Source organism: Lissotriton helveticus, chromosome 11 (genome assembly GCF_964261635.1).
Source record: "Lissotriton helveticus chromosome 11, aLisHel1.1, whole genome shotgun sequence".
Classification (NCBI taxonomy): Eukaryota; Metazoa; Chordata; class Amphibia; order Caudata; family Salamandridae; genus Lissotriton; species Lissotriton helveticus.
The window spans coordinates 1,136,549,551-1,136,576,193 of record NC_136072.1 but is presented as its reverse complement, the minus strand read 5'-3'; the positions used below and the strand labels follow the sequence as shown (position 1 = coordinate 1,136,576,193).

Here is a 26,643-nt window from a genome sequence, read left to right as displayed (position 1 = left end):
AGAAAGTTTGTAATTGTGTATAGTTGTTGTTTTAGAAAGTTTGTGAACTACGTTTCAACAAGACACAAACAGAAAAAACCTCGAAATCATCACTGTAAATATCATGGTGTTTTAATAAATTTGTCATATCTTGTGAAGTGATAGCCAGAACAATGGCAGGAAGAAAATACTTTGCAAAAAGACAGCAAATTCTGACTTTTTAATTTTTTTCTCTGGAACATTTGTGCAGTATAACATCTGCAGTTGTGTAAAGTTAATAACTTCAGGAATTGTAGAAAAGAAAAGTTATATCAGATCTTTTCTTTCAGTATTAAAAGCTTGACATTGATTCAGTGTTTCTCAGTCTGCTCATGGGGTTCAAATTAGGCTTGAGCTGGATGTTTGATTGAGGAACACTTCTTTCCTACCCCTTAAGGCGATGGAGGTGGAGAGCATGAAGCCTCTTCCTAGCAGGGAATGGATCAAAGTCTTTGGGCCTGTGGAGATTTTACTGCTGCTAATATGTACATTTCTGAAAGCCTGCTTCCTAGGGCCTGATTACGAGTTTGGTGGTGCAGCACCAGTTCCACCCTGCTGCTGCACTGCCAAACCCATGGTCGGGCCGCCTGCCAGATCACAAGTGTTTCCTGCGTCTTGCAGGATTTTGTTTTTGACGGACTCACAGTGGTTTCTTGAAAATGGGCAGTGCAATGGGAATGCCAAAAACAGTTCCTGCACAGAATGCACTGTAAAGTCCATCTCATGCAGGAACTGGGGTGCATGCACACAAGGGGCACATGTTGTGCCCCTCTGCTTGTACCCCATGGCCCAGAGACAACAGGAGGCCCTGTAGGGCCCCCTTTGTTTCCACTCCGTCAGGGTTTTCATGGAGGGGAACCGTCATAAAAACCGTGGAGGAGAGGAAACTTGTAATAGGCTTGGCAGAACCGCAGCAGTCCCACCAAGCATACGCCCACCAGATCACGTGTGCTTCCTGTGCCTTGCAGGCTTTCTTTTTGATGGTCCCACCGTGGTGCCTTTGAAAATGGGTACTGCAATGGGAACGCCAAAAACTGTTCCTGCACGCCATGGCCTGTCAAGTCCATACCGTGCAGGAACTGGGGTGCATTCACACAGGGGGGCAAATGTTGTGCCCCCCTGCATGCACCCCATGGCCCAGAGGCAACAGTGGGCCCTCTAGGGCCCCCTTTTGGTTCCTCTCTGTCACGGTTTTCATCGAGCAGGAACTGCCATGAAAACCGTGGAGGAGAGGAAACTTGTAATATGCTTTGCAGGACAGCGGCAGTCCCGCCAAGCATACTGCTGCCTCTACACCACCGCATCACGGCCAGGAAACGGCGGCTTCCTGACGGCTGCAGTGTGGCAAAGGCAGTCTGACCACCCTAATTGGCAGTCCGTGGACTTGTATTTGAACCCTTAGCACAAACAGTGATACAGCCAGGTGGAGCAATCAAAATTAAATTTGACAAAGTGCCAAATAGAGATTTTGATCCTATGCAATTGTTTTAAATGAAAAGGCAAAGGCAGGCCTAGGGGCCAAGTGCGAAGGCTGAAAATATAAGCCAAGGCTCAAATATGATCAAGGAAATCCACATATACGTCTTCATCGGTTTTGAGATTATCTTGAGTAATCACACCATTGTTAATTCATAATGAGACATAAAATGTCTGTCTCCTGCATGCCCCTGGAGTCCCAGGGCATACCTATGTCTATTTTGAATACAATATGCACCCCGAAGATAGCTGTATTCCCCATCCTCTCTGAGATGCTTCATGAACACACTCCTGCGCATTAGGAACTTGTCAAGCTTTGATGTACTGACTCCCATCAGTTAAGAGGTTGATGGAGACTTGTCTCAGCCTGTGTAGGAGTAGTTCCAATGTTTAGGGAACTTGACCTTGTATCTGAGGAACTCTGAACTGTCTGCAAGGAACTTGTCTAGGATTCTTAAGTTCCTTCACTGGTCTTTATTGAATTTTATCTTGTCTGGGAGGAATTTTCTTTAGCTTTTAAGGAATCTGACCTTGAGGAATTTACTAAAGTCTTTTGAGAACTTGCCCCAGCTTCAAGGAGCTCGGTGGTACTAGGCCTGCAAGACACAAATAAGCACTCATTCTTACAGGAAAGAACCCAGCCAATTGCCAGAATGGAATTTATTGCACCTGTAAGGGACATACCCCAGCCTCTACATATCCTGCCTGTCATTGAAAGAACTTGCCTAGATAGTACAGACCTGACCCGGCCATTAAAGAATTCCCCCCCCCAGCCTCCAATGAACCTATCTCAATCTGATAGGACCTTAACAGGGCTGGAAAATTTTGTTGGCTCCTAGTCCCCGTGCCTTCTTTCCCTTCTCCTATAAGTGGAGGTCTACATCCTCCATATTGGGTTGGGGGCTAGAAGTGTCTGGATTTCTCCCTGCAACACCTCTGTCCAGAGAGAGCGAGACCCCATCACGCTCCAAGTGAATGCTGCACTTTGTGGTCTCAGTAAATTGAGCTCCACGCTGAGCTGACACTGCGCATTCAAATCACGGTTTTGACAGAAAAGCACCATTTGTCTTAATGTGCGATAGATTACCATTGAATGCCGCTTACTGTATCGAACAACACGAAAGGAGCCTGTAAAAGATGTCAGATGGAAGAATGAGCGGTCCATTGAGTGCAATAAACATGGCCGCCGCAGGAAGCGCGGAGGCAACAACAGTCAAAGAGGCTAAAGTCTTTACGTATGCAGCTGGAGTACACAAACACACACTGCCTCTACCCTTAGCATGATGTAGGAGCACATACACATCCCATGCTTCCGCCACTACTGTACTGCTGGAGTACACAAACACACCCTGCCTGTACATGTAGCATTATGTAGGAGTACATAGACATCCCATGCTTCCGCCACTACTGTACTGCTGGAGTACACAGACACACTCAGCCTCCACTCATACTGTACAGCTAGAGTAGTGCATACTCACCCTGCCTCTACTCCCAGTGTGCAGCCGAAATACTTATGCATGCTCCACTCCTAGTGTAGTGTCAAAGTACATACACACATCCTGTCTCCACTCCTTGTCTACATCTGAAGTAAGTACACACACCTGGCCTCTTCTGCTACTAATGTACAACTGGAGTATGTACACATGTCCAATCAAACAGTCAAGCAACCAATCAGTCACGACATTTGTAGAGCCGTGAGGGTCTCAAGGCACTAGGGGTGGGGGAGCAGCTACTGGTCAAACAGCCAGGTCTTGAAGAGTCTCCAGAAGGTCAGCAGGTCTTGGGTCTGCCATAGGTGGGCGGGGCGGGTGTTCCAAGTTTTGGCAGCAAGGTGGGAGAATGGTCTGCTGCCGGTCGTCGTTCGACGGATGCGTGGGACGGTGGCGAAGGCGAGATCGGCAGAGCGAAGCTGGCGGTTCGACGTGTAGAAAGATAGTGGTTTGTTGAAGTATGCTGATCCGGCGTTGTGGAGTGCTTTGTGGGCGTGGGTGAGGAGCCTGAAGGTGATCCTCTTGTTGACCAGGAGCCAGTGCAAGTCTCTCAGGTGGTTGGGGATGTGGCCGTGGCGAGGTAGTCCGAGGATGAGGCGTGCAGAGGCGTTTTGTATGTGTTGGAGTCTCCTCTGGAGTGTGGCCGTGGTTCCTGCTTACAGGGGGTTGCCATAATCCAGCCTGCTGCTGACGAGTGCTTCTGGTTTCGGTGGGATCCACCTGTAGATCTTTCGGAGCATGCGGAGGGTGTTGAAGCAGGAGGAGGAGACGGCGTTAACTTGCCGGGTCATAGAGAGCGTGGGGTCCAGGATGAAGCCCAGGTTGCGTGCATGGTTGGTTGGAGTCGGGGCAGTTCCCAGCATGAGCGGCCACCAGGAGGCGTCCCATGTGGCGGGGATGGATCTGAGGATGAGGACCTCTGTCTTGTCCGAGTGCAACTTCAGCCGGCTAGTCTCCATCCAGTCTACGACGGCCTTCATTCCCTCGTGGAGGTTGGATTTGGCGGACGCCTGGTCCTTGGTGAGGGAAGAGGATCAGCTGGGTATCGTCGGCGTAGGAGACGATGCTGATGCGCTCGGACGATGTTGGCGAGCGGTGCCATGTAGATGTTAAAAAGGGTCGGGCTGAGGGATGATCCTTGGGGTACGCGCAGGTGATCGTGGTGGCTTCGGATCAAAAAGGGGGGAGGCGGACTCTCTAGGTTCTGCCGGGGAGGAAGGAGGTGATCCAGTCCAGGGCTTAGTTGTGGATCCCTGCATCGCGGAGGCTTGTGCTCAGGGTGTGATGGCAGACGGTGTTCCACCCCTAGTTTTGATTCAGAGTACATGCACAGAGCCTGGTTTTGCTCCTACAGTGCAGTTGGAGTGCATACACACACCCTGCCTCTGCTGCTAGTGTACATCTAAAGTTCATACACACCCTGCCCTGCTCCTAGTGTAAAGCTGGTGTCGTGTGTGGAATATAGTACATACAGTTTACATACAAGCCAGAGCTAATTAGATGTAAACATTGAAACACTAACTCTTTTAGAGTATGCATGAGGAAGGCTAGGGCATACAAAATTATTATTTTACAATGAAATACTATTATGTGTGTTGGAAATAGCCCTTTTTGCAGGGTTATCCCCAAACTTTTTGATTCTTCCTCCTTTATTTTTCCTGACCTGTGGTTGTTGGCAATAGGACTCTGGGCACTTTACCACTGCTGATCAGTGTTAAAGTGCATATGCTCTCTGTGTAAATTGTTATTGTAATTGGTTATCCATGATTGGCATATTTGTAACACCAAGAAGTCCCTAGTAAAGTGCACTGAGTGCACCAGGGCTGGTGATTCAAATGCTACTAGTAGGCCTGCTGCACTGATTGTGCCACCCGCATGAGTAGCCCTAAACTGGTGTCTCAGGCCTGCCACCGCATTGCCTGTGTGCAGTCTGTGGACTTCCATGTCAACCTGGCCAGTGTCCCCACTGACCAGGCCTAACCCTTCCCTTTCTGTACACATTGGACTCCCCTATGGAAGGCCCAAGGTACCCCCTGGGAAGGGTGCAGGGTATGTGAAAGGTAGAGCATGTACTAGTGCAGGTGACATGCTCTGGTAGTGAATTACAGCAATTTTCGTTTTTCAATATTGTAAGGCTGTGTTGCCCATAGGCAATAATGGGGAATGCTGTGTACAGTGGTTACCTGCATATCTTCCCATAGGATCAAGATAGGACATAAAAGTCTGGTATCCCTGAACTCAGAATTTAATAACACATCTTTTAGGAAAGGTGTTTTTTAAATCCTGTGTTTGAGAACAGCACTTTTTAGAAAGTGGCTGTTCTCTTGTCTGACTTGTGGTTTGGCTGTTTGTGAATTGACTGCCTGGTTTGTGAGTGACGGCTGGGGGATTCCAGTAGACAGAATGAGTCCGCCCAGTGGTGAATAGAGAGATCTGCATCTAGATGGGAGGGAGGAGTTGTACCTAGGACCTGAATAGGACTGTGCCTGCCCCCCACAGTGCTGGCTCCACCCACTGTGGTGCGTCTGATGTCTCTGCCCTGCACTGTGAAAGGAGAGAAGGAATCATGTCAACAAAGTGCTCCAGGGCTTTGCTTTCCCTCCACAAGGCTGGATCCACCTCCGGCTGTGCAGCTGACGACCCTGCCCCTCTCTCTGAATGGAAAGGAGAGGCCAAGAAAGCAAAGTGCTCAAGGAACACCCAGAACTGGTTCAGATCGGGCTCAGAGCCCTCCTGCACAAAGGGAACAAAGACTTTTAGGCGTATAAGTACAGGACCCCAGACTACAGAAAATTAGATCATCCTGGAATCAAAAAGGAACCTCTGCTAAGGAGCAAGCTGGAAGACTGAAGAAGGAAGTCCTGCTGTTGCTTTGCTGGACTGACCTGCAGTTGCTTTGCTGCCAAGGAGAGGGGAAGGACTTTGCTTTGTGCTGTGTCCCCTTGCTTAAAGGAATCTCCAAGGGCCTGAAGAAGAGCTCCCTGTTAAGAAGTCCCAGGAACAAAAGGACTTCACTCCCAGCTTCCCTGAACTCTCCTGAGAGAGTTATGTCCTTCCTAGAGTTCTTGGGCCTGTTGTGGTGCCTCTGGAAGTTGTACCTGTGTTGGGAAGATGGAAACCAAGAGTTTAAAGACTTTTGGCAAGTTTTAACGCATCACTCGCTTGCGGACCGCATCCCCGTCAGTGTATGGAAATTCCCGCCGCCGCGAAGGCCGAGAGCGTCGTAGCGCCTGTTGCCGCTGCCAGAGTCGTCGCATCCTTTGCTTGTGGGACGCACCAGTCCGTTGCGGGAAGACTACCATCACTGCGAGAATCGCCGCAGAGCCTGTCTTCACTGGGTGAGATCGTCGCACCGCTTGCTTGCGGACTGCATCATGTCGCAGCGAGAGTCGTCGCAGAGCCATCGCATCGAGGTGCCGCGAGAGGAGATCGCCGCTGAGCCGCGCATCGTCACCGCACCGGAGATCGTCGCCGCCCCGAAGATCGTCGCATTCTACCTTTTACGAGCCGCTTCCACAGAAACCGGTGCACCGGAATCCACGCAGGATATCGCATCCCTTCCCATTCAGACCGGAGTCACTGCAACAAGCCCGCTAAGTCCAGTGGGCTTGTCGCATCGCCTCCCCAGGGTCTCAAGAGTGATGCATCGCTTTCTTTTGAATGCTACAGCTTTCACTTGGAACTTTTGTTGCATCTAAAGGTACTGTTAGCTAAAACGTGACGCAACTGTGGATTATTTTAACACAACCTTAAGAACTCATTTTTAACCATATTCGTGAACTGTGTATGTTGGATATTTGTCGTTTTGGTCTTGTGTAGTTTAGATTAAATACCTTTATTTTTCTAAACTGTTGTGGAGTCAGTTTGTGGTGTTTTAACTGTGTTACTGTGAGTGTCTCAGCTGAGGAAGAAACATGGGTAGCTCTAGAGGTGAGCTTTGCTGAGTTGGAGTTGGAGTCCAGCTCAGATGGTGGCAGCAAGATTATAGTTTCTAGTGCTGAGATAAAGGTACAAACACCCAGAGAAGTGGCGCCTAACATGAGGGAGGGGGTTGACATACACCAAGGGGTTCAGGTTTATGAGGTAGTTCCATTGGTGTGCAGAGTCCCTGAAGTAGCTTGGGACTCTGACACAGGGGACCATATTCCTAGTGGTGGGAGGGACACTCTACTAACTCTAAATGAGAGGTACAGGGAGAGGGGTTTCCCCATGGTAGAACCCTTGGTGTGTTAGTGTGAAGACCAGCCAGAAGAGTGTGGGTTGTGTGACAGAGACAGTAGTACACTGTCTTGCCAATCTCAGGAGAGTGGTGTGGGGTACTTGTGTGAGGCACTAGAGGGTGAGGCAAAGGGTAGCTTGGTTAACAACTGTGGGGGGCTGTGCGATTCATTTGTTGGAGAGCACTTTTTAAGTCCCTGTTTTCCAGAGCTATGCCAACACCCGGTGGGGTGTGAGTTCTCTGATGCCAGGGAGCTTGCGCAGGAGACAGAGCTCTTGGTGGAGTCCAGAGAGTCTGAAGAGGCATTGTAGAGTGATCCCAAAAAGAAGGGCCCAGATATCTTACAGACCTGTGAGGTGGAAGAGGTTCATTGTATCCCAGTTAGGTCACAGTGTAGTGGGAGGGGTGTAGGGGCTCACGTCCTGTCTCAGTGGAGAGGGAGTGAGTGTGGGACTGCGTGTCCTAAGGTACCTGAAACCCAGTCTCAGGGCCTGGAGGGGTCCTTAAGGGAACACCAGGTTGGGGGCCTAGAGGGTGCTAGTAGGCCATTTGAGGAGGATCTCCTAGTGTCTGGTGAACGGGGATAGCCTGTAACCAGGCCTCCATCAGTTCTGGTGTCTGGCAGTACCACTCCAGTTAGGAGGGTGCAGAAGTCCAGACTGAGGGGTGAGAGGGGGAAGGAGTCCCCAGTGGGAGAACCAATGGGACAGGGGCCAGCCAGAAGGGCTGAGTCACCAGTGAGTGACCATGGTGACCTCACTTCTGTCCTGGGGGATCTTCCTGCGCTGTCAGATGGACAGGGGTTGGGAGATCTGTGCCAAGCAGACTGTCGCATGACACCTGAGTTGTGTGTCGCCCTCGGGGGGCATGTGTGCTCCCAATGAAGTCCTGTTGCGCCGGGCAAGTGCACAACCGCGGGTACTGGTCCCTGGGTTGGGAGGCCAGGTTCAGGATCTGCCTCACGTGGAAGGAAGGACATCTGTAACCAGTGTTCTGACCAGTTTGGCTTCCAGGGGTACCCCTCCAGCAGGGAGGGTGCAGCGCTCTGGAAGGGGGTACAGAGGGAGGGAGTTCTTGCCTCTGACCCCGGTGAAACCCAAGGGTTTAGACCCTAGGTTGGGAGACCAGTTGCTGGAGAGAGGTCCTGAACTGGTGGGAGATTTTCGTTCTGTGGGTGACTCTCCTGGGAGGAGAGGGCAGGACCCCTGAAGGAGAGGTAGGGGAGGAGAGCCTCGCCTGTGACCTCTGGGCTACGGCCCTCCACTCTCTGACGCCACAGAGGTTAGAGAGGCCTGAAAGGCATGCAGCCTGGCTCTCATCACTGACAGCTGTCAGTGGTCCCTGGGGCTGGTTGTCCTGGTGGACAGGGTTGCCCCTGGAAGGGGGGCAGGAGTCACACCCAGGGGGTGGACTGGGCCACACTGTTGTGTTGGCCAGGTGGGTACTGTGTGAGTCCCCAGAAGTCCTGGTTTGAAAGGCAAGTGTTCAACCACAGGGGATGGTCCCTGGGTGGGGAAGCCAGGTTCAGGTGTTGCCTGACATGGAGGCTTTGGAGCCTAGGTTTGAGGACCAGGTCCGGGGTGTCCCCCCTGACCTGGGATACCAGTTGCAGGATAGAACCCCTGAACTGGTGGGTGATTGGTGCAGGATACCTCCCACAGGTGCCCTGACTACTCTAGAAGGGAGTACCGCTCCAGGTGGGAGGGTACAGAGCACCAAGGAAGAGGAGGACCGGGTGTGGGGAAGCCCACCCCAGCCTCCTGTCCAGCCGCCGGTTACAGGTCCGGGACTGTAGACCTGGCTGAGGGGGGAGCAGGGGTTATCTGAAGAGTGTTTCCTTCTTACCCTGACTAGAAGCAAGGGTCCTTATTTGGACAGTGGTACCTACCTCTGCCAACTAGAAACCCCCAGTTCTAACAATGTGTGTGTGCGAGATTGCCATATGAATATCAACCTTATTGTCAGAGCCATTTGTGACAACAAAACACAGTGATGAGATGAGTGGACTTGCAAGGAGCAACCCCACCTCACTCCAGGGAGAATCCCTGAAGGGATAGTTGCCTAGATGCATCAAACAGAATTGCATTCGCAAACGGTGCGAATCGCAATTTTCGGCCGTTTGCGAATGCAATTGACTAATTTGGAATGCATCATTCATTTCGCAATTTTAGGAAACGCAGCCATGTTGCGATTTCTAAAATTGCGATTGCATTTAAGAAATCGCAATTTGAGATTTCTTAAATGCAATGCATGATTATTTTTGAATTGCGAATTCGCAATTTGGAAGGGGTAAAATAGCATGAAATTGAACTTCATGCTAATTTACAGAAAACTATCAAATATGCACAAATTGCATTTTTGGAAGTTTAAATTTACACACACACATGCCCTTGGGGCATGTGTGTGTGTAAATTGCATTTAAAGTTACATTTCAGGGGTGCAGGGAGGGGTTCTTTGGACCCCTCCCGCACCCTTGAAATTGCATTCACATTTTGCGAATCGCAATTTGAAATTCGCAAAATGTGATTGCCTTCCTATTCATTCCTATGGGCCTTTTGGCCCATAGGAATCAATGGGAAGGCTTTTCCTTAATTGCGATTCGCAAATTGTGAATCGCAATTAAGGAAAAATACCGAATCGCAAAAATAAATGCAAATTGTTCATGCATTACCGTTTGCGATTTCTAAATTGCGATTCCTTAATTTTCGCAATTTAGGAATCGCAAATGGCAACAATGATGCATCTACCCAAGTATGTATATATATATTATATATATATATATATATGTATATATATCTATGGATATATATATATATATATATATATTACCTACTGGCGATAGCCAGTAGGTATATATAGTTAGGATTTTTTTCCTATGGGATTTTTGAAAATTCTATGTCGAATAACTTTGGCGTTTGAGGACAGAATTGGCTGAAATTTTCAGGAAAATGGAACATTTTGTTTCTGAGCAGCCCCTGAAAATTTGGGGGGGTTTCGTCAAGGGGGGGCCGAGAAAAACTTTTAGCCTGAACGGCTTAATGGATTTACACCAAACTTGGCAAAATTGTAGGGACTGGTAGCCCGATGTGCCTTTGCTATGTCTCAAGATATAGGCTCCAGTGGTTTTTACGAAAATTAACTTTGAAAAATATATATTGGGCTACATTGGGCTATATATATGTTGGAGCCCAAATGTAGCCCAATGTAGCCCAATGTAGCCCAATGTAGCCCAAAGATGGCCACCAGAGACAAAAAAAAACAAATGTAGCCCAAATATAAGCCAGATGTAGCCCAACTATAGCCCAATGACAGAATGTCCCAGAGTGTTCTAAAGAACAACTAGAGTGCTAACAGTCCTACTTATTACAAAGGTATGGCACACCTGAAGCCATCTTGATTGGAATAAAGTGGTAACTCTTAAAACATTTAATTTAAAAAGGAACAAAATGAGGGGGTTCATTTTGCCATAGAAAGTATGATTAGCGAATATATGACGAAATCCCGCATGTACTATTAGGCCGCAAATTAAAATAACGAAAACTTTTAGAACGAATATGCCTTTAGCATACACTAAACAACTAAACTACCCTAAACCCTAAAACACTACCCCCAGCATGACCCTACACTACACAAACAGTACAACACTACCCTAAACCCTAAAACACTACCCCCAGCATGACCCTACACTACACAAACACTACAACACTACCCTAAACCCTAAAACACTACCCCCAGCATGACCCTACACTACGCAAACACTACAACACTACCCAAAACCCTAAAACACTACACCCCAGCATGACCCTACACTACGCAAACACTACAACACTACCCTAAACCCTAAAACACTACCCCCAGCATGACCCTACACTACGCAAACACTACCACACTACCCAAAACCCTAAAACACTACACCCCAGCATGACCCTACACTACGCAAACACTACAACACTACCCTAAACCCTAAAACACTACCCCCAGCATGACCCTACACTACGCAAACACTACAACACTACCCAAAACCCTAAAACACTACACCCCAGCATGACCCTACACTACGCAAACACTACAACACTACCCTAAACCCTAAAACACTACCCCCAGCATGATCCTACACTACGCAAACACTACAACACTACCCTAAACCCTAAAACACTACCCCCAGCATGACCCTACACTACGCAAACACTACAACACTACCCTAAACCCTAAAACACTACCCCCAGCATGACCCTACACTACGCAAACACTACAACACTACCCTAAACCCTAAAACACTACCCCCAGCATGACCCTACACTACGCAAACACTACAACACTACCCAAAACCCTAAAACACTACCCCCAGCATGACCCTACACTACGCAAACACTACAACACTACCCAAAACCCTAAAACACTACACCCCAGCATGACCCTACACTACGCAAACACTACAACACTAACCAAAACCCTAAAACACTACACCCCAGCATGACCCTACACTATGCAAACACTACAACACTACCCAAAACCCTAAAACACTACCCCCAGCATGACCCTACACTACGCAAACACTACAACACTACCCAAAACCCTAAAACACTACCCCCAGCATGACCCTACACTACGCAAACACTACAACACTACCCTAAACCCTAAAATACTACACCCCAGCATGACCCTACACTACGCAAACACTACAACACTATCCTAAACCCTAAAACACTACGCCCAGCATGACCCTACACTACGCAAACACTACAACACTACCCTAAACCCTAAAACACTACCCCCAGCATGACCCTACACTACGCAAACACTACAACACTACCCTAAACCCTAAAACACTACCCCCAGCATGACCCTACACTACGCAAACACTACAACACTACCCAAAACCCTAAAACACTACCCCCAGCATGACCCTACACTACGCAAACACTACAACACTACCCAAAACCCTAAAACACTACCCCCAGCATGACCCTACACTACGCAAACACTACAACACTACCCAAAACCCTAAAACACTACCCCCAGCATGACCCTACACTACGCAAACACTACAACACTACCCAAAACCCTAAAACACTACCCCCAGCATGACCCTACACTACGCAAACACTACAACACTACCCAAAACCCTAAAACACTACACCCCAGCATGACCCTACACTATGCAAACACTACAACACTACCCAAAACCCTAAAACACTACCCCCAGCATGACCCTACACTACGCAAACACTACAACACTACCCAAAACCCTAAAACACTACCCCCAGCATGACCCTACACTACGCAAACACTACAACACTACCCTAAACCCTAAAATACTACACCCCAGCATGACCCTACGCTACGCAAACACTACAACACTACCCAAAACCCTAAAACACTACCCCCAGCATGACCCTACACTACGCAAACACTACAACACTATCCTAAACCCTAAAACACTACGCCCAGCATGACCCTACACTACGCAAACACTACAACACTACCCTAAACCCTAAAAAACTAGCCTCAGCATGACCCTACACTACGCAAACACTACAACACAACCCTAAACCCTAAAACACTACCCCCAGCATGACCCTACACTACGCAAACACTACAACACTACCCTAAACCCTAAAACACTACCCCCAGCATGACCCCACACTACGCAAACACTACAACACAACCCTAAACCCTAAAACACTACCCCCAGCATGACCATACACTAAACAACCACCACAACTCTACACTACACTAACACAACACTACACTACACAACACTACACTACACTACACAATCACTAACCCACGAAAAAATTAACACAAACCCACTTACCTCTCTCGTCATCGTGGTTTTCACAACGCAAATGCATTTACCATACATGCCTTTAAAACGTAATTCTTTGTAAAGGCATGCGCGATAAATGCACATGCGTTTTGAAACAATGCGGGATAATGGTATGCGAGGTCAATGACCTTGCGGGATAATGGTATGCGGACTGAAAGTCTGCGGGATAAAAAATGCGGGAAAATGGCTGCAAACCATGATTAGCAGCAGACTTCCCTGGTGAGCACTAGCTTTACTACAGTGATCTAATGAGCAACTAGAGTGCTAACATTCAGAATTTATGGCAAATGTGTGACACATCTGAATGCCTTCTTGGTAGAACCAAAGTAAACAAGCATTGAAAATGCAATAGATCTCGCCCTCGTTTAAGTTAAAGCCATTCTGTTTGTAATGAGGTGGCTTTTTAGCTTTGCTTTTATTAGTGTTTTTAAAACTTTCATGTAAATAACATGCATATGTATGCATATATGTATATGTATGCATGCATTTATATTTCTATAGATATGCAGATTATATATGTTTATATATGTATATTACCTACTGGCGATAGCCAGTGGGTATATATAGTTAGGATTTTTTCTCTATGGGATTTCTGAAAATTCTATGTCTAATAACTTTGGCGTTTGTGGACGGAATTGGCTGAAATTTTCAGGAAAATGGCACATTTTGTTTCTGAGCAGCCCCTGAAAATTTGGGGGGGGTTTCGTCAAGGGGGGCCGAGAAAAAAGGGGGGTCCCAAAACACGTTTTTCCCATTCATTTTTCCATAGGGCGGTTGGACTCACTTTTAGCTCGAACGGCTGAATAGATTTACATGAAACTTGGCAAAATTGTAGATATGGTTTGCCCGACGTGCCTTTGCTATGTCTCAATATATGTGCTCCAGTGGATTTTGAGAAATTAACGTTTAAAAAAATATATATATCTGTGACAGCGCTCCGGTTAGCGCCCCGGTTCGCGTACCTGACGCGTAACGGAACTTCGCGAAGCGAAGCTGATTGGCTCTCCGGTGTCTGTCAACATTCTAAACAGTCCGGAGCGGCCGCCATCTTGTCTCTCGGTACGATCGAGAGACAAGATGTGGTGAAAAACGAAGGGGGAAATGAAGGAAAGGGGGCAAGGTAGACCACTCCTGACCCCCTAGGATTGATGAGGGGGATATTAAAGTGCCCCGCGGGGCAAAAAATAAAAACAAAATTTTTTTGGCGATTTTACGCCGTAGAGGCGCGTCCCGGTACGCGAACCGGGCAGCTCACCGGGCAGCTCACCGGGCAGCTAACCGGGCAGCTAACCGGCAGCGTAGCTGTCAACATTGTAAACAGTCCGGAGCGGCCGCCATCTTGTCTCTCGGTAGGTTCGAGAGACAAGATGTGGTGAAAAAAGAAGGGGGAAATGAAGGAAAGGGGGCAAGGTAAACCCCTCCTGACCCCCTAGGATTGATGAGGGGGATATTAAAGTCCCCCGCGATTTTTCGCGGTAGAGGCGCTTCCCGGTACGCGAACCGGGCACCTAACCGGCAGCGTAACGGGAGTCCGCCATCTTGTGTTTTTGGAGTGTCCGGTTCGCGTACCGGGTAGCGTCCCGGTAAGCGTAACAAGGGGAAAACCAAGAGAAACAGCAACAAAAAAAATGAAGGGAATAGATTTCCAGCAAACTTGGCAAAATTGTAGGGACTGTTTGTTTGATGTGCCTTTGCAAGGCCTCAAGATATGTGCACGTGTGGATTTTGTCTAATTAAGGTTAAAAAATATATATATATCTGTAAGCGTGCTCCGGCACGCTTACGTTACGGGTTTTGTTTGCGCTGCAGAGCCGATACGTCACGGTTATGCGACGCGCCATGAGGCGTCTTACGTGGCTACGTGATACGTCACGTAATAAAGAATATATTTTACAGCTATAGATATTAGATTTTAAAAAACCAATGAAATTCACTGAAAAAACCATAGGTTATAGACCATATATAGTTAGGAATTTGCATTTACAAAACCTTGAAAATTCACTGAAAAAACCATAGGTTAGAGACCATATATAGTTAGCTGGACATTTTATTGACATAAAACCAATGAAATTCCATATATAGTTAGTTGCACTAACTATATATCGCGCACCCGCAATCCACTGCTGATGATGTCACATATTACATCATTCATGACATGGTCAGTGACATCACTGATGACATCACTGATGACATCTCAAATGACATCACTGATGACATCACTGATGACATCTCAAATGACATCACTGATGACATCATGGCACACCAATACCAGTTACTACATACGCACTCACTGATTCCTACGTCTACACACACATTCACTCATTCACCCATACAATCACTCATACATACAGTCACTCATTATTTCAACACTATCATATGCACTCATACACCTATGCAGACACTCACACACTGCCACTCATCCATGGAGTTACTCACACACCTAGTCAGTCCTGTAAATAATCAATCACACTTCCATTTCCTCATCTATACAGTTAAACACAGAACACCATACTTCAGTGACATCACTGATGACATCACTGATGACATCTCAAATGACATCACTGATGACATCTCAAATGACATCACTGATGACATTATGACACACCAATACCAGTTACTACATACGCACTCACTGATTCCTACGTCTACACACACATTCACTCATTCACCCATACAATCACTCATACATACAGTCACTCATTATTACAACACTATCATATGCACTCATACACCTAGTCAGTCCTGTGAAGAATCAATCACACTTCGATTTCCTCATCTATACAGTTAAACACAGAACACCATACTTTTCACACATATACTAACACATACTTACTCTCTTATACAATCACTGATACAAGTACACATTGATATGCACAGAGTCACACACCTCCCAGCCAGCCACACACACACTCAGTCTTCCATAGATCCACTCATTCTTCAATATGTAAAACATATTTAAACTTTACAAAAACACACAGACACTAGATGATGTCATCAGTGATGTCATTTGAGATGTCATCAGTGATGTCATCAGTGATGTCATTTGAGATGTCATCAGTGATGTCATCAGTGATGTCACTGACCATGTCATGAATGATGTAATATGTGACATCATCAGCAGTGGATTGCGGGTGCGCGATATATAGTTAGTGCAACTAACTATATATGGAATTTCATTGGTTTTATGTCAATAAAATGTTCAGCTAACTATATATGGTCTCTAACCTATGGTTTTTTCAGTGAATTTTCAAGGTTTTGTAAATGCAAATTCCTAACTATATATGGTCTATAACCTATGGTTTTTTCAGTGAATATATATATACATATAATTATTCACAATGCCAAATGATAAAAATCTAATAACAGTATAATACATTGTTAGCCTGTTGTGGAGTCAGACAGATCCCTGTATGATTTGATTATATGTTAGTTGTCCTATTCCCCATTGGTCAGAATATTCATTTAATAAAAGCTTAAATGCAGCTAAAAATTCCTGGGCCCAATGGGTCCATTAAAATTTATTGCAAGTAGGCACATATTTTAATATATATAAAAAAAGTGTATTGTGATGCCCCCAAAGTAAAATGTGTAAAAAAGTTCAAAAATAGTAAAACTGTGATATGATTACCTTATTCATAACGTGCTGTGTGCTCTATCTTTTCGTACATCATTTTCTTTTCTATGTAATACATTAATCCTTGGATTCCATTATGATGTACTGCATCACCTAATGCAATAAATAACTTCCTAAGTATGTAGTAAAATTACTAGATACTTGTTGATGCAAAGGGTGTTGATGGCTTGATTATGATATGTAAACAATGGGGCAGATCTAGATCCAACAACATGGGGTATCTCACTTAAAATAACACCATAGTTTCCAGTTTTGATGTTATTAATCTTAAGGGTTCGCAGGAAGACTCTTGTTGTTACATACAATAAATATGTTAATAAAATACAGTACAATATAAAACTATATATAAATATATAAGTATAAAAAGTTAAATAAGCATAAATATATATGTAAACATTTGAAGATTCCCAATTTATAGTTTCTATATAACCCTTGTATGAAGTCAAAACTTTAAGGTTATTGCTCTTAAGATAAAGTGATAAGGATTTCGTGCAATCTGTATATATCAAATTTAACTTACTTCGGAAGGAATTCAATGTTAAAACCATCAAAAAATTCATGGAAATTCCTACAATAAAAATCATTTAAAAATCCATTTCAATTGATAGTATAAAACAATTAAAACAAGTCCCAATTTTTCAGTGTGCTATTCCTACTATACAGACATAAGTTCATAAATAAGTGAGCAGATCCTCTGTAGTATTGAGACCTCTAGGATGCTTACAGTCAAATTCTAAAATGCACCTTGCTTCAAGGCATCTTAATTTGCCTTCTCGATCCCCACCTCTCTTGTGGGGCGGAACTGACTCAATAGCATAATATTTAAAATGTTTGAGGTCACTATTATGAAACTCTTTAAAATGTCTGGCCACCGCGTATGTAGCATCATTATTAGTTATGGCCCTCATATGTTGCAACACCCTTTTGTGTACCGCCAGCTTGGTGCTGCCTATGTATTTTAAGGTGCAGCTGCACTCTAACACATATATCGAATATTCTGTCTTGCATGGGAGGTGCTGATTAATGTTATGTACTTTGTCATCAAATGCAGTGCGATAAGTGCTAGTATTTACTCCATGCTCGCATGCTTTGCATGTTGCACATTTGAAAAACCCTTTTCTTTCTGTCAGCCAAGTACTTTTACTTTGGTCCTCCGGGCTGCTTTTTACCAATGTGTTACCTAAACTAGTAGTTTTTCTGAAGGGAACAGAAGGATTGTTCGGCATTAGTTTATTTATAACGGGATCATCCCGTATGATTGGCCAATTACGTTTAATGACACTCCGTAATTGTTTCTCTTGTTTTGAAAACCCCAATATAAGTCTGATAGGTTCCAATTTATTACTGTTAACATCAGACTTTTCTTAGGTTGTAACAGGTCTGATCTTGCCCTTTATTGAGATTTTGCTCTGGCTGTCTCAATAATTTTGCTCTTATAGCCTCTAGCTAAAAAGCGGTTACGGCTTTCCTCTTGCATGTTATCTGCATCCACCTCATTACTACATATGCGCCGTATTCTTAAAATTTCCCTGTAAGTAAACATATGTATCTTTATACATCTATATATATATATATATATATTTTATATATACATATAGATATAGATATAGATCTATGAAATAGATAGATATATATAGATAGTAAGATAGATAGCTATATATAAATATATATATAGATATATATATATATATATATATATATATATTGCACACACAGGTTTAGCGTGCTTAAGCCTCTTTTAACGGCGGGCTCACGACGGGGTACGCCAGCCCCTCATATTCCACACACTCCTGGTCACGTTTCCTTTTGTGAAAAACCAGAGTCGGAGCCCAAATGTGTCACGATGCTGTCAGTTTATTAGCAGAGCAAACCCAACGCGTTTCGAGATCCACCGATCTCTTGCTCACGGGTGGGGCTATGCAGGTACTGACAGTCATTTAAAGGAACATAGTGTTTACAAATTGTGCACGTGTGTATAAACATAAAGAAAATACCATTATACGCTAAGTCTGTCCATTGTGAACATTGTTTCATGTAAACAATTGTAACAATTCCAAACGTGATTGGGAATTAATAAGAAGCCACATTATCTGACTTGATGCTCAAAATTATACAAACAATCTTGTATTTAATACACAGACGAATTATTTGTACTGTCTGTTTAACCTGCGCCCTTACGCCAACCATGTTATGCAATACTGTGTTAATTCACACAATTCCCAGAAACATTGTTCATGTGTTATATTGCCCCAGTGGGCAAAGGTCCATCAAATTAATCAGAATTGACTTCCAATAATGCCCATGTGGGCGGTGGTATCTCCCATATCCTGTAGTGGAAAAAAGAAAACAAGACTGTAGCTATACTTATGGATATTTACATTTTTTGATCAGTGCAAAACATCTGTATTGTTAAAATCTATTAAAATTAAACTTCAGATACCAAAAAAGCAGCAGCATATTCTACATCGCAGAAAAAACCATACTTTATGTTTGGAGGTGAATGGCTAACTCTTCACCCAAATTGTGTCCTGTGGGCTGCAAGGTATTGTACATTATAATGTACCTTGATTCGAGTTTCCGTAACTCTAGCCACCTGTTACCTCCCCTCTCATTAAGCTCAACGCTGTCCAAAACACAAAATTTCATCAGGTTAGGATTTTTGTTATGTACCAGCGCAAAATGCCTCGCTACAGGATATTGCTGATTCTCGTTTCTTATTGCTCTCTGGTGCTCCAAAATTCTTAATTTTGCTTGTTTCGTTGTGCAGCCTATATAAAATTTCTTACAAGGACACTCAAGAGCGTAAACCACATACTGCGTTGTACAACTAAGATGCTTAGTAATTTTGTGAGCACCTCTGTCTTTAGACAGTTCAATTGATTTCCGAGTACAACTATATTTACAGGCTTTACATCTGAAACATGGAAAAAAACCTTGAATTGAATTGGCCTCTCCACTCTCTTTTATCAGTGTACTGCTCAAAGTGTCCTTAAGAGATTTCGCTTTCCTGTAAGTCAGTGAGGGAATTTCATGGATTACCTCTTTGACATCATTGTCCAATTTCAGTGTCTCCCAATATTTAGTTAGGCATTTACGCAGTTTCCATGATTGGCTGTTATAGGTAGTAATGAAACGTACCTTATCATCTTCCTTACGCTCCTTGGGGATTAATAGATCTCCCCTGTCCATTGCATTGACCTTTGTTAGTGCCTGCTGTGTTATTTTTTCACTGTACCCCCTCTCAGTGAATCGCTGCATCATAAGTTTGCTTTCTTCAAGAAAACCCTCTGCAGAGCTGCAATTTCTCTTGGCCCTTATTAGTTCACCCAAGGGAATACTGCGTATCAGGCTTTGGGGATGACTGCTCCCTGCATGTAGCAGGCTATTTCCAGCCGTCAATTTACGAAACAAGGTGCTTGTTAGATTACCACCCTCGACTGCAAGTTTGATGTCCAAGAATTCCAATTGATCTTTACTGATTACACTCGTGAATTTTAGATTAAGAGAGTTGTCATTCAAAATAGCTTCAAATTCTTGTATTTGGTCAAAGGTACCATCCCAAACACAGAAAATGTCATCTATGTACCTTTTCCAGAGGATGACGTGGGCACTATAGTGGGCGATCTTCTTCACCACTAGTTCCTCCCACCAGCCTAGATATAAACAGGCCAGGCTGGGGGAAAAACAAGTGCCCATCGCCACCCCCCGGATTTGTTTAAACATGGCTTTGTTGAAAATGAAATAGTTATTATTCATACACTCCCACACTACACTGAAGAAGATCGCCCACTATAGTGCCCACGTCATCCTCTGGAAAAGGTACATAGATGACATTTTCTGTGTTTGGGAAGGTACCTTTGACCAAATACAAGAATTTGAAGCTATTTTGAATGACAACTCTCTTAATCTAAAATTCACGAGTGTAATCAGTAAAGATCAATTGGAATTCTTGGACATCAAACTTGCAGTCGAGGGTGGTAATCTAACAAGCACCTTGTTTCGTAAATTGACGGCTGGAAATAGCCTGCTACATGCAGGGAGCAGTCATCCCCAAAGCCTGATACGCAGTATTCCCTTGGGTGAACTAATAAGGGCCAAGAGAAATTGCAGCTCTGCAGAGGGTTTTCTTGAAGAAAGCAAACTTATGATGCAGCGATTCACTGAGAGGGGGTACAGTGAAAAAATAACACAGCAGGCACTAACAAAGGTCAATGCAATGGACAGGGGAGATCTATTAATCCCCAAGGAGCGTAAGGAAGATGATAAGGTACGTTTCATTACTACCTATAACAGCCAATCATGGAAACTGCGTAAATGCCTAACTAAATATTGGGAGACACTGAAATTGGACAATGATGTCAAAGAGGTAATCCATGAAATTCCCTCACTGACTTACAGGAAAGCGAAATCTCTTAAGGACACTTTGAGCAGTACACTGATAAAAGAGAGTGGAAAGGCCAATTCAATTCAAGGTTTTTTTCCATGTTTCAGATGTAAAGCCTGTAAATATAGTTGTACTCGGAAATCAATTGAACTGTCTAAAGACAGAGGTGCTCACAAAATTACTAAGCATCTTAGTTGTACAACGCAGTATGTGGTTTACGCTCTTGAGTGTCCTTGTAAGAAATTTTATATAGGCTGCACAACGAAACAAGCAAAATTAAGAATTTTGGAGCACCAGAGAGCAATAAGAAACGAGAATCAGCAATATCCTGTAGCGAGGCATTTTGCGCTGGTACATAACAAAAATCCTAACCTGATGAAATTTTGTGTTTTGGACAGCGTTGAGCTTAATGAGAGGGGAGGTAACAGGTGGCTAGAGTTACGGAAACTCGAATCAAGGTACATTATAATGTACAATACCTTGCAGCCCACAGGACACAATTTGGGTGAAGAGTTAGCCATTCACCTCCAAACATAAAGTATGGTTTTTTCTGCGATGTAGAATATGCTGCTGCTTTTTTGGTATCTGAAGTTTAATTTTAATAGATTTTAACAATACAGATGTTTTGCACTGATCAAAAAATGTAAATATCCATAAGTATAGCTACAGTCTTGTTTTCTTTTTTCCACTACAGGATATGGGAGATACCACCGCCCACATGGGCATTATTGGAAGTCAATTCTGATTAATTTGATGGACCTTTGCCCACTGGGGCAATATAACACATGAACAATGTTTCTGGGAATTGTGTGAATTAACACAGTATTGCATAACATGGTTGGCGTAAGGGCGCAGGTTAAACAGACAGTACAAATAATTCGTCTGTGTATTAAATACAAGATTGTTTGTATAATTTTGAGCATCAAGTCAGATAATGTGGCTTCTTATTAATTCCCAATCACGTTTGGAATTGTTACAATTGTTTACATGAAACAATGTTCACAATGGACAGACTTAGCGTATAATGGTATTTTCTTTATGTTTATACACACGTGCACAATTTGTAAACACTATGTTCCTTTAAATGACTGTCAGTACCTGCATAGCCCCACCCGTGAGCAAGAGATCGGTGGATCTCGAAACGCGTTGGGTTTGCTCTGCTAATAAACTGACAGCATCGTGACACATTTGGGCTCCGACTCTGGTTTTTCACAAAAGGAAACGTGACCAGGAGTGTGTGGAATATATATATATATATATATATATATATATAGTTAGATATATATCTATATATTTATATCTCTATATACATATATATACCAAGAGCACAGACGTGGTCGATACGCATCCTCTTTTGTCCAATTAAAAATAAACCAACTATACCTTATCGTGTGGGCTCGTTGATCTGTTGTATCCAGTATCCAGTTTTCGAGTGGAATATATATATATATATATATATATATATATATATATATATATATATATATATATATATACTAGCAGCCCGTCCCGACGTTGTCCGGGAGCAATTAGGCTTCAGGCCCCCCGCCGCCCCGACGTTGTCCGTGGGTCCCCCGGAGCCTTCCTCCATATATTGCAGTATTATACCTCTATGTTTACTTTGTATGCTTTTGTAACCTGCACACGTCAATTTTTCCTCCTGTAATGCACCGTTTGCTACGCACACGATTGTTACTTTTGTAATGCACCGTTTCCTAGCTCTTGTATTTTTTGGGCTCACAATTGTCATTTTTGCTTTTGCTTCATTTAATGTAACGTTTGCTTTTGTTTTTTTGCTCACTTGTAATGTTCTCATGTTCTCATCCGCCGCTCCCCGCTCCTTAATAAATAAATAAATAACCTACCTCATCCGCTTGCTTCATTTAATGTAACGTTTGCTTTTGTTTTTTGCTCACTTGTAATGTTCTCATGTTCTCATCCGCAGCTCCCCGCTCCTTAATAAATAAATAAATAACCTACCTCATCCGCCGCTCACCTCTGCTCCCCGCAGGCTCCTCGCTGCTCCTCACCGCCTGTCCACCGCTCCTCACCGCTCCTCCCCGCCTGTCCGCCGCTCCTCACCTCTCCTTCCAGCCTGTCCGCTGCTCCTCCCCGTGCTGATGTCCGCCGCTCCTCTTCCGCTCCTGCACGCCGCTCCTCCCCGCGCTCCTGATGTCACCACGCAGGTCGTGGCCGGCGCTACTTGCAAGAGACTACTTTTTTTATCGTCAATGTTTTAAATAACGTACATTTTTTTTATTTATATAGCCTATGTCCATCTGCACACCCTGACGATTACAATGATGTATCGGGAGTGTGGATTGGCCCTGTGGTTCCCGAGTTTACCCGCCACAAAGGTCCAAAGTTCTTGCTTAAAATAGTAGTATAGAGAGAGAGAGAGAGAGAGAGAGAGAGAGAGAGCGAGAGAGAGAGAGAGAGAGAGAGAGAGAGAGAGAGAGAGAGAGAGAGAGAGAGAGAGAGAGAGAGAGAGAGAGCGAGAGAGAGAGATAGATAGATAGATAGATAGATAGATAGATAGATAGATAGATAGATAGATAGATAGATAGATAGATAGATAGATAGATAGATAGATAGATAGATAGATAGATAGATAGATAGATAGAAAGAAAGATAGAAAGAGGGACGTGAAGATTCAGCAAGGCTGACAATCAGATTTTGATTGCTGAGAGGGTATTTGCCAGGGAGCTGTTACCCGACTGAAGGCCAACAGCTCTCTAAGGTACGCAAGGATGGAAACATGACTTGGCACACATATATTCCAGAGATTACTAACTGCTGTCATAAAATAAAATTTATGAGATAGCAATATATACTTAAATATTTATAGGAGTCAGGTAAGAACTAGACTAATCTATTAGAGGAAGTAGAGTGTATGAAATAAAATGCTTTTGGTATTTTTAAGCTTCATTTGTTTTGAGATTATTATGATATTACCATAATTCTAGTGCACACGTTTTATGAGCTAATTGTTCATAATAAATAGGTTTGTGTTGCAAAATATCAACTTCTGGGTGTGCCTAGCGTTTCCAGGGGACAGGAAGTGGGTCCTCAACACACATATATATATCTGTGTATGCATTCTTCCTGCTAATAGTCCCTTTGAAAAGGTTGGGAATGTATGCCCCTATGCCTACAATAAACCTTGTTAGTGGTACATTTTCAGATAAGGATTGGTAGCAGTAGGCTTTGATTACTGTCAGAAGTGATTCAGGAGTCCCAGGGAACGCAGGGGTCATTATGCACCAGCTATGGGCATTGTGGCTTTTTATGTCCAATGTCCATGGGCTGCAATACTAATAGACTCAGATCTGAGCCCCAACTACACCCCATTAGCACTGGATCCATAGGATAGCAAGGGAGAGGGACACAAGTCCTACTCAAGGAGGTGGTGTGGTGTTAGACACTTAGGGCTCAGCCTAATGGAAATACAGCACAATAAATCAATGTCCAAATCAGTGCTTTATCCTGAAAAAGAGAAAGTGCTTTATTCTAGGTAGAATAGAAAACGACACCAATAACTGGAATGAGGAATCTTCTCAATATCCAGCGGCAACCAAAGTCTGTGGCTAACAAAAGCTGTGGCTCTCAATGGTCTTCTGGAATCTCCCAACTTTGGTGACCAGGTTCTGCCTCTCACGGCCTCTTTGTTCTTGTTAAATAGGCCGCACGGCCAACCACCGCATCAGTTGTCCATGAATCATTCTCCATTTATGGACATGCTTCTCACCTGCCATGGTACTCCATACTGTTAGAACTATCCCTGACAAGATAGTTCTCATCAACTGTTTGGACCTTGGTTCAGTGCCTCATCCTTTCATACCAGGCCCCCATGCCAGATGCACGCGCAGGTTTCAGCTAGGGTTGTGCGAGGTGGCCTGCGCTGGAGGTAGGAAGTTAGTGCAACCCTTGGAGGTTCTTACTAAATGTTGGCTTGGGTGGTTTTACTCCCTACGATTCCAGATGGTACAATCTTTGGTATGTGGCCTCTGCGGAGGTCTTGCAGACCCAATAACCTGCCGCCCAGAGGGTCGACGAGCTCGTACTAACAAGTCAGGGTCCAAGTCAGGTTTAAGTGGGAAGATTCTCAGGTAAAAAGGGGGGTGATCCAAGGTCACCACAGGAACTCTGCCATGTTGTTGTGTTACATAGCTGGAGCAATGCATTTACGAGAGCTGCAATTTATTCTTTGCTACAAGAAACCTCAATTCTGGGCCAAGTGTCCTCAATAATATCTGCTTCCATCAACCTTTCTCCCTAGTTTTTTAATCAGGACTGTGGCATGAGATTTATATCTGTCCTTCTGAATGTGGAAAGCTGCCTAACACACCAACCGAGGAACTCAGTAATTACTCCCACTCCAATGCTGAAGACCTCGTGGCACTGACCAGTGAGACATCTCTGCAGCACTGATCTGGGATTCCATCCTGTATTAAAACTGGGATAGCACACTAAAAGATGGTTGTATGTCATTACAACGCGGGCTTTTACCCCGCATGCCATTACAACGCGGGATTGCAATGAAAGTCGTTGCAACGACTTTCGCTGGAGGGCGCTGGATAGTGGAATAGTTTAATTTTCTATTCCAACTCCAGCCCACATTGACAGTATGGAAGGTGTTGGATAGAAAATTAAACTATTCCCTATCCAACAGCGCCCTCCAGTGAAAGTCGTTGTAACGACTTTCGTTGTAATTCCCGTGTTGTAATGGTAGTGCGGGGTAATCCCCGCATTGTAATGGCTGTTCTCCCTAAAAGATGGACCCTAAAGCCCCTCTCTGTTCTAGGCTACTTCTGGTTACAGCGGAGTGGATTGTCCTTCGCCCTGTCTACTCCACTACTTGCCTTTGTTTAGCAGATTTAGCTGGGGAGATCTTGGTGTTACCTGACAAGTGCTAGTGGGACAAGTGGCACAAATGGAGCAGTTTCACTCATCTGGCTAAAGCACAGAGACGATGCACATCTTTGGAGAAGAGTGGAGTAGGAAGTGAGCAATGGCTCTACGTGCCTTTCAAATGATCTTCCATCTCCCTACTTCCTTTCACAAGAGCCTGGTCCATTTCAGAGGGCTCTCAGGAATGTTCTAATGGCTACCTACAATTAATATGTCTGTCTGGCAGGCTCTGTCTATCTTCTATTTGGTGAACATTGGAGATCCAAGCACCCTCCTTTGATCTTGCAGTCACACTCAGCCACCCACCCAATGCTCATCCTGCCACACAGTCACAGAGCATGCATACAATGCTGTGCCCATCCCTCACATAAAGTGAATGGCCCTTGTAAAAGAGCTTGAAGGAACCTTTTATGACAGAGAGGACAATGTTGTATTCTATCCATGTGGCTTATAGGAGAAAAGGCATGTTCCTACGTCTGTAATCAATGGCTGACCACTGCATTCATTTCTCACCCTGGTCAGTGGACAGTAGTCACTCTCAACAAAAGAGGAGTTAACTTGGTGTGCCCTTCCAGACCACAGAGAAGGGGGGCTCCTCCACTAGGGCGGAGGAGCGTTGCCCAACTGCTTTCTCGAAGCAGCAACATAAATGGTAATAACTTTCAGTTATTACCATTTTAT

At 44.4% G+C, this 26,643-nt stretch overlaps 1 protein-coding gene across 1 annotated transcript in view; it reads left to right on the top strand.

Annotated features, from left to right (window-relative positions):
• Nucleotides 1-26,643, top strand: part of GALNT9 (polypeptide N-acetylgalactosaminyltransferase 9) — a 796,816-nt gene that overhangs the window by 660,554 nt on the left and 109,619 nt on the right. The window lies entirely within an intron of this gene.